This window comes from Sciurus carolinensis, chromosome 9, assembly GCF_902686445.1.
Source record: "Sciurus carolinensis chromosome 9, mSciCar1.2, whole genome shotgun sequence".
NCBI lineage: Eukaryota > Metazoa > Chordata > Mammalia > Rodentia > Sciuridae > Sciurus > Sciurus carolinensis.
The window spans coordinates 5,599,383-5,608,517 of NC_062221.1; the positions used below are offsets into that span (position 1 = coordinate 5,599,383).

General features: G+C 48.2%; 1 long non-coding RNA gene across 1 annotated transcript; it reads right to left on the bottom strand.

The window, feature by feature from the left end:
- Positions 1–901: 901 nt before the first annotated feature.
- LOC124993308 (uncharacterized) lies at positions 902–7,246 on the bottom strand. The gene is made up of 3 exons (XR_007110288.1): positions 7,023–7,246; positions 4,885–5,037; positions 902–2,834 (listed from the first exon to the last, which is right to left on the bottom strand). It is a non-coding gene; the product is annotated as an uncharacterized LOC124993308 (long non-coding RNA).
- Positions 7,247–9,135: the final 1,889 nt, after the last annotated feature.

The window sequence follows — 9,135 nt, forward strand, 5'->3', positions numbered from 1 at the left end:
GAAAGCTGTGATAACATCTGGCACAGACTGGCCAATGAGATATAAGTGAAAATGTGCTGAGGATTTCTGCAAAACTTTGCGTTCCTGTTACAGCAATTTCTTTTCCTCCTTTGTTCCTTTCCTTTTCTTCTCCCTACACAGAGTGCAGATTGATGGCTGGAGGTAAAGCAGCCATTCCGTGACTACAAAGTGGCCAGGAACAGAGAAGCCCCACCCCACACGTGGTGAAGCAGAAAGGCAGAAATAACGAAGAGGCATCGTGTACAAAGCTACAATCCCAGCGACCTGGAGACGGAGGCAGGAGGATTGCAAGTGAGAGACCAACCTCAGTCACTTAGGACCCCTAAGTCACCCTAAGGACTTGGCGAGACCCTGTCTCAAAATTTTTAAAAAATAAAAAATAAGAAAAAGGGCTGGGGATGTGGCTCCGTCATTAAGCGACCCTGGGTTCAATCCCCAGCACCGAAAAGAAAAGAAAGAAGAAATGACCAAGAGGTGGATGATGCTGCTCTGGTTCAAGGGAGAGAGAAGCACCTCCTGGGTGAGATGCCTGCTGGGGTTGTGACAGGCCTCCGGGTCCATGGAGAGGCTTCCACTGACGGGAGAGGGGCTACCTGGGCCCAGTGAGGAGCAGCACTGAACCTGCACGGGGGCGCGCGGGCGGGGGAGCGCAGGCGGAGCCGCGGCTTGCCTGTCTTGGGGGTAAGGGAAGGGTCTCTTATTTATTCACATGCAAACGGGAGGGAAGGGAAGCCCAAAGATTTTAGGGCATCCTTGCTGGGCAGACACATAAAGGGCCGCCTCTACACAACTTCATTTTCTTCTGAATTTATTGTTCAGCTATGGACCATAAAATAATCCTCTGAGATGTCCAGCAACTCCCACCCAGTGACTTGGGATAATGAAGTTACAGGTCACGCTTTGCATATTCACCCAAATAGGGAGCTTGCACCCACTTTCTTTAGGTTCTCATTGTTTCAATTTCAACCCGAAGCGAAACACAATTGGACACTGTAAGCACTAGTTTTCCTGCAAAGGAAAGGAGTAGGACCACTCAGATTGACTCCAGGAAAGTACGCAACCTTTTCTTGCCTACTTTTGTACGCAAGAGTTCTGGTTTGAGAACTTCAACACCGGTCATTTTTACGATTTAAGTTTCCGACCTTAAAAAAATGTTTCATATTCCAAAATCCATCATAACTTTTTCTTTAGGATGGTGTAGAAACTAATATTTTTGCCCAATTCATTGGAATTTTCTTGTAATTAGAATCTCTCCTCTATAACACCAAAACAAAACAAAACAAAACAAAACAAAAAACCCCAAAGTCCTCTACCTATTGCTTGCTGTTTCTGCAGCTGTGTGTTCCTCGTTTCATAGCTGCTCTTAGCTGCTTCAGACTCCGGATCTGCTTTGGAGTGTGAATGCACCCACACTTAGCAGAATACTCTTACAGCAGCAACTCGTGGAAAGTGATCGAGGGGAGATACACGTATGTCTGAGTACCGAGGAACACAGCAATGTCCACTAAAACATGAGGCAAGAGTGCCCATGAGGGGAAGAGAAACAGGACTGGACGGGGTTGTTGGCAACAGTTCCCGTCTGGCCCTTGCAGCTCGGTTTACGCGTCCTCCCTCACTGTGACGGACTAAAAGGCTCATCAGATTCCTCCCACCAAGGAGACAGACAACTGTCTCCTGCGTACAGCCAATTGCACCCCTTCTAGACTGTTAGGAGCACATTCTTTTCTAACAGGGAACTTTCCAAGAAACAGCGGGGATCTTGCACACCTTTCAAGATCTTTTTACTTTTTCTTTTTCCTTTTTTTTTTTTTTTTTTGGTACGGAGGTTTAACTTGGGGACACTTTACCACTGAGCTACGCCCCCAGCCCTTTTTATTATCTTGAGACAGGTCCTCACTAAATTGCCCAGGTTGGCCTTGAACTGGCAATTCTCCTGCCTCAGCCTCCCCGGTTGCTGGGACTATAGGCGAGAGACACCTGCCTGGTTCAGGACGTTTTCTTCCTAATTATTTGTCACGACTGGGACAACCTCAGACACTTGGCAGAGTGCCCATTCTTTCTTCTTTTCCTTGAACAGGACAGACGGGTCAGCTGGAGATTCTTTTCTCTTCCTCAGCCGAGCAGGGAGTCTGTCGTTTCTTCTGACTGGCTCCCCACTCGGAGATAAACTATGGGCACTTTTTCTTAAAAGCCACTTACCACAGAAACAAGCCCCCACCTTTTTTTCCCTGCTCATAGAAAAATCGGGGAGTGCCCGGCTTCCCGTCCCTACCTCCCGCGCGGCGCTGCTGCCGCTGCTGCCAAGGGGCACCGGGGTGGCCGCGGGCCGGGCTCTGCGGCCTCAGGCCGGGCTCTGCGGCCAGACCTGCCCATGCCCGAGAGGTGTGGCCCGCGTCCGAGGGGTGGCTTGTCCTGGGGAGCAGCGCGGCAGTGACCCTGCACCTGCCGCCCGCCCCGCCCCCGGCGGCACCACCAGAGATACTGTCGCTCGGGCTTCCACCGCTGCCTCCTTGCAGCTGGCTCCCGCTCGGGGCAGGGAGGCGGGCGCCGGCGGCAGGGGGAGGGGAGCCCCGCCCAGGGATCCCGGCTCCAGCGGCGGCTCTGCAGTCACCCGCGCGGTCAGTCGGTCGGTGGCGGCTCAAGAGGACGCGCTCCCGGGCACAAAGCCTCGTTTCCACGCGCGGCTGCCGAAGCGCCGGCCGTCTCGGCGCGTCTCCGTCTTGGCGCGTCTCCGTCTCGGCGCGTCTCCGTCCCGGCACGGAGTTGCGTTTCTCTTCTATGCAACTTTCAATTTTCTAGTAACCGCACTAAAACTGTAAGAAGAAATAGATAAAATAGATTGAACAGCACATTTATATCCTATATGTATGATTTTTCTCCGTGTACTCAATATAAAATTATCAACACCACATTTTCATTTGTTTTTCCTTGAAGTCTTCAAAACCTGGTGCGTATTGTCTCGCTCTCTACGAGAACTGCCCAGCAGCCACACATGGGCAGTGCCCACCATCGTGGACAGTGAGGTTTTAGTCTTCAGTATCATATTCCAAAGTTTTGAACTTGAGCTACAATAGTGTCAACAGAACCGTATTGTGATTTACAATGAAACCTCTAACATATTCCAGACATTAATGGTTTTAAATTTTATTTCCAAATATTATGCTTTTGATCATCTGAATCGAATATGATTTTCCTGACCGGTACTGTAATACGGGACGCTTAGGCTGTTACTCCTGGAAGTCAGTCGTTTGTGCTGTCTTCAGATGGAAAACTATTCTTGGAACTTGGTTTATTTACTTAGGATGGATTCCCCAGGGAATAACCAGGACACAAGCATGAACCCTTCTTAATCTCTTGATGTAGATGGCCCGGCTGCTCCTGGGGAGGTCTGAACCAATTTACGCTCTCACCAAAGTTCCACGAGCACGTGTATCCTGCAGCCTACCCAGCGGCCTCCAGCGACCTTTTTAAAAAGACAGAGGGGAGCGAACAGAGGTGCTAATTATGGAGGAAATGTGTGTCATGGGCCTTAACTTCTATTAGCTGTTCCTCTTCCGTTTCTGCTTCTGCTTTACTGCTTAGCAACTTGTGTTTGTCTTATTAACTTTGATGCAGTTTATGTATTAACAACAGAATGGTTCGCCATGCTTGTCTTAAAACACTTTGGCAGTTGGCTTAGTTTTTAAATTTTTTTTTTTTTAGTTGTAAACAGACAAAATACCTTTATTTTATCATCTGTTTTCACGTGGTGCCGAGGATCAAACCCAGTGCCTCACTCGCGAGGCCAGCGCTCCGCCACTGAGCCGGCCTGGCCCCTCCGTTCCCTTCTTTTAGGAAGCCTTGTTTGTTGTGGTATTTGCACAGACCCTGAGTCCACCCTTTTAAAGTGCTGTGAGCTTCCCCAGATGCCCACATCGCGATCAAAACACGAATATTCTGAATATTCCGTCACCTCCGCTGCATTTTTACACTCAGTTCTTCTCCCCTCCAGCTTCCTGGACCACTCGCTGTCCCTCGGGTTCTGCCTTTGCTGGGATGTCACAGAGTCAGAGCCCTGTGGAGTGCAGCCTTCATCTGGCCTCTTTCACCCAGATGAAGCTCTTGAGAGCCAGGCATTTGTTGTACTGCTCAGTGCTCTGATCCTGTTTCAAGGCTGAGTCGCATTCTATTGTGTGGAATCCCATGTTTTGTTTATGCTCATGCCACTTGAACGACATTCCAGTTTTTTCTAGTTTTTGTCAATAATGATACAGTCGCTGGGCGCAGTGACGCACACCTGTAACCCCAGTGGCACAGGAGGCCGAGACAAGAGGATCACAAGTTTGAGGTCGGCCTCAGCAATTTAGCGAGACCCTAAGCAACTTAGCAAGACTCTGTCTCAAAATGTAAAAAGTGAGGGGCTGGGTTGTGGCTCAGTGGTGGAGCACTTGCCTAGTATGTGTGAGGCCCTGGGTTCGATCCTCAGCACCACATAAAAATAAAATAAAGGTATTGTGTCCACTACAACTAAAACAAAATACTTCTTAAAACTGAGGAGGGCTGAGGACCTGGCTCAGGTAAAGTGCCTCTGGGTCCGATCCCGTACCAGCCGCTGTGCGCGTTTGACACTAGTGTGTGAACATGAGTCTCCATTTCTCTTGGGCTAACACCGACTGCTGGTGCCACATGGCCTGGATCTCGAAAGTCCCCAGAGCCCTGCGCGGAAGGCTTGGTCTGGGGAGGCGCGACTCTGCGGGAGGGGCGACTCTGCGGGAGGGGCCTAGTTCGGGCTGCGTTGTAGGCCTGGCACCCCCAAACCTGGGGCTGAAGTGAAACCCTCCTCAGCCGAGCGCTCGCCGTCAAGGCAACAGGGAGCTGACTCACCTCGGGCTGTGTCGCACAGCGTCCTCAGTGCGTCCTCAACGTCTGTGAAGCCGTTTTCTCAAACGCTCCGCTGCTCTGGGTCCACCAGGACTGTGGAGGCGTTGGCACGGCTGTCTTTTGGGTTTGGGTTTCTCTTTTTTTGGGGGGTTGGTACTGGGGATTGAATTCAGGGGCACTCAGCCACTGAGCCACATCCCCAGCCCTATTTTGTATTTTATTTAGAGACAGGGGCTCACTGAGTTGCTTAGTGCCTCGCTTTCGCTGAGGCTGGCTTTGGTCCTCCTGCCTCAGCCTCCTGAGTCCCTGGGATTACAGGCGTGCCCCACTGTTCCCGGCTGGGGTTTGGGTTTTACTTTTTTTTTTTTAAAGCTATTCTAATAGATATATAGTGCTAATTTGTTGTAAGTTTAATTTTTCTTTCTCTGAGAATGCAAAAACAACTAAACAATACCTAATACAATACAGAGCTTAAGGAACTTAGCAGTATTTGTGAAATCAAATATATTCATCTTTTTACTTATTTTCCACAGCTTTTCAGACTAGAAAGTTCTTTCCCAATGAGAAATCACATGAAAATTCATCTATATTTTGAGAGTTTTTAAAGTGCTTTGCTCTAAATTATTCTCATTTTAATCAATTTGGGCATGCATTTAATTAGTTGTATAATGATGTTGAGTGTCTACATTCACTTCTTTATTTTAAAAAGGTTAGTCAGGTCAGGTGCGATGGCACATGCCTGTAATCCCAGGGGCTCGGGAGGCTGAGGCAGGAGAATCGCAAGTTCAAAGTCAGCCTCAGCAATTTAGCGAGGCCCTGAGCAACCCAGCAAGACCCTGTCTCTAAATAAAATACGAAATAGGGCTGGGGATGTGGCTCAGTGGCGAGTGCCCCCGAGTTCAATCCCAGGTACCCCCCCACCGAAAAAAAAAAAAAAGTTAGCTTTTTCTATAACTTTTATTGGCTAATTCATTCATCCCACTTATTTGTGAAGCCTAATTAAACCACAGGGCTCACTGTTCACAGGCAAATCTGTTCCACGCAGCTGTCCATCACTCCAGTTACCTGGTAGTACTTCCTGTGTACCAGGCACTAGTCTAAGTTCTCGGGATATAGCAACGGGCTAAAGAAGGTGGCCCCAGATCTCCTGAGGTTCATATTCTAGGCAGGAAGACAGATAATAAGAAATGAATAATTGTAAAATATCTTAGGCGGTGCTGAATGCTGAGAAGGGAAGTGGGTGAGGGGCAGGTAATGATAAGCAAATGCCATTTAGGGTTGGTGGGCCAGCAGACCACTCTGGGAACAGGACCTGGAGTCTCTGCTCCAGTATCAATACTCCAGGATTAAAATGGTAAACCTCGGGCTGGGTGTGGCTCCGCGGTAGAGCCCCTGCCCCGCCTGTGTGAGGCCCTGGGTTCCATCCCCGCACCACAAAAATAATCCAGGCAGAGCTGGAGCCCCTGGAACTGCAAAGCCCCGGTGCAGGGTGGCGAGGCATGCGGGGAGGGGACCATGAGGACAGCAGGTGGGGAGCTGCACCAGGGAGCCTGTGGCAGGGGCGAGACCAGGCGCCCAGAGGGCTCTGCGACCCCAGCACTCCGTGGGGGACTGATTCTAAACAGAGGAGGAGCTACCAGGTGCCGGGCAGAGGGCACTTGATCTCAATCGCTCTCTTGACAGAGCACTCTGGTTGCTGGGTGGACAATCGCTCGACATATTTAAATGAGTTTATTGAGAGAAAAACAATTAGTAAACAATAGCGGGGGTGGCCTGGGATGCTAGTGCCCCACGTGGGACTACTGGCTCCCCTGCTCAGTGCCGGGAGCGGCAACAGAGATCCCCACGACGTTCTCTCACCACCGCTCTTTTCCTGACTTTCTCCATAACTCTGAGTTCTCCCACTGGTCTTGTTTTCTCACGTGAGGTTCTGGGATCGACCCCACCACTGAGCCACGCCTCTCGTTTTTTTGTTTTGCGACAGGGTCCCCCTAAGTTGCCCAGGCTGGCCTGGAACTTGCCATCGCCCTGCCTCAGCCTCCTGAGTAGCTGAGATGCCAGGACTGGCCACCACGCCCAGCTCTCCCACTGGTTTTAACAGGGGGTTCTGGTCCCAGGGGGTCGTCACCCCTCTCATTTACCTCGGAACGGCCTGAAGCCCTGGCGTGAGTCACGGTTCCCCTGGCCTCCACAGCTGAGCCAACGAGGCCCTCGGTTAGCTAGACACCCGAAGTTCTGGTCAGTGAGCGTCCACAGGGCTGTGATGCGACTCCAGGTGTGCCCAGAGAGTCTCCATCAGCAGCTGCCACCTCGTGATCCAAGGACAGACTCGGAAAGATGCTTTCCTGCCCAACTGCATGAACTGGGCAGGTATCTCTTTTAAAAAAATAATATGCATTCATGGTAAGAAAATTCAAATAACATGACAGCTTGCAGTGAAAAATGTAAAAGGAAGGAGTTGGGCTGGGTTGTAGCTCAGTAGTAGAGCGCTTGCCTAGCATGTGCAAGGTACTGGGTTCGATCCTCAGCACCACATATGAATAAATTAAAAAATAAAGGTTCATCAACAACTAAACAAATTGAAAAAAAAATAAATAAAAGGAAGGAGTGTGAATGCAGAGCTGAAAATGTCTTAGCATGGAATAATCTGGAAAGATGTGTAAGAAACTATGTTACTGTGGTGGCCTCTGCAGAGGTCTGAGGTAGGAGGAAAATTAGAACTTACTTTCCACAGACTGTACTTTCTGAGTTTTGAACTGAATTTATTGTATGTATATATATTAATTTTTAATTAACACACATCATGAAGTTTTTATGTTAAAAATGATGTGAAGGCATTAAGTACTTCATCATTCTTAGCCTTCATTGAATAAGGCTCAGATCACTCATAAATTTAATGAATGGGTACTTTTTAAACAGCTAATCCCTCCTATATAATTAATCAGATTCCTTTAGACATTCAAATCATAATTATGAATTTGTCTTAGCTTAGTCTCTGAAACACTTCAAACAAGTAATAAGACCCATAAATCTTAAACAATATCACCTGTCTGAGAATTCAAATAATTTTTTATCTAAAACATCAGGCTTAAGAATTTAATCATCACACTTTCTGAAGCATATTAAATATCTTTTGAAAAAAATCACATCATGAAAAAGCACAGTAGCTGGACATGGTGGTGGACACCTGTAATCCCAGTTGCTCGGGAGGCTGAGGCAGGAGGATCACAAGTTCAAAGCCAGCCTCAGCAATTAAGCAAGGTGCCAAGCAACTCAGTGAGACCCTGTCTCTAAATAAAATACAAAATAGGGCTGGGGATGTGGCTCAGTGGTTGAGTACCTCTGAGTTCAATCACTGGTACCCCAAAAAATAAATAAATAAATAAATAAAAATGAAAAGAAAAAGGAACAATGAAGTTTGATTCTAAATGATTTATATAAAGATGTCACTACCTGAAAGTACATGTTTTAAAAACACCTTTTTAGGTTTTTATTCACCTATCTTTGCAGGTCAGCTGAAATGACTCCAGCTGACAGTGAATTAGGCACTGAACCCATTTCACCCCTCTTTGTCATAATCTTAAGTGTCTTTTGACTCTCTTCCCAGGGCATTTTATTGGTTTTTTAAAATTAAATATGATAGTATATAAAGAGACTTTTTTTTTTGGTACCAGGGATTGAACCCAGGGGTGCTTAACCACTGAGCCACATCCCCAGCCCGTTTTTAAATATACATTTTATTTAGACACAGGGTCTCGCAAAGTTGCTTAGGGCCTCACTAAGTTGCTGAGGCTGGCCTCAAACTTGCAATCCTTCTGCCTCAGCCTCCTGAGCTGCTGGGATTCCAGGCAGACGCCACCACTCCTGGCTTGGACTTTCTTCCTTAGTGTTCAGAATACCAGAGGACCTTTACTAACCACAGGTTCTTAGAGTTAGGAAAGGGACAGATTGCCAATAGCTCCTGCCCTGCTCCTGCTCCTCCTTATAACAGAACCTGATTTTCCTCTGGGCATAATATGCTCGGCTTAAAAAGTACCTTTCCCAGCTTCCCTTGCACCTGGCCTGGCCACGTGACTACATCCTGACCACCTGACCAATCAGATTTAAGCAGGGGGAAAAAAAAAAAAAAAACAGATGGAACTGCAGAGTGTAGAGCTGTCAGGCAAGCTTCTTCTGTGCCCTCCTCTCCTCCTCCAGCTGCTCAGAAGGGGGAGCGCCAGCAGCCCCCAGGTGTCACTGCCAGGAATGGCCGTG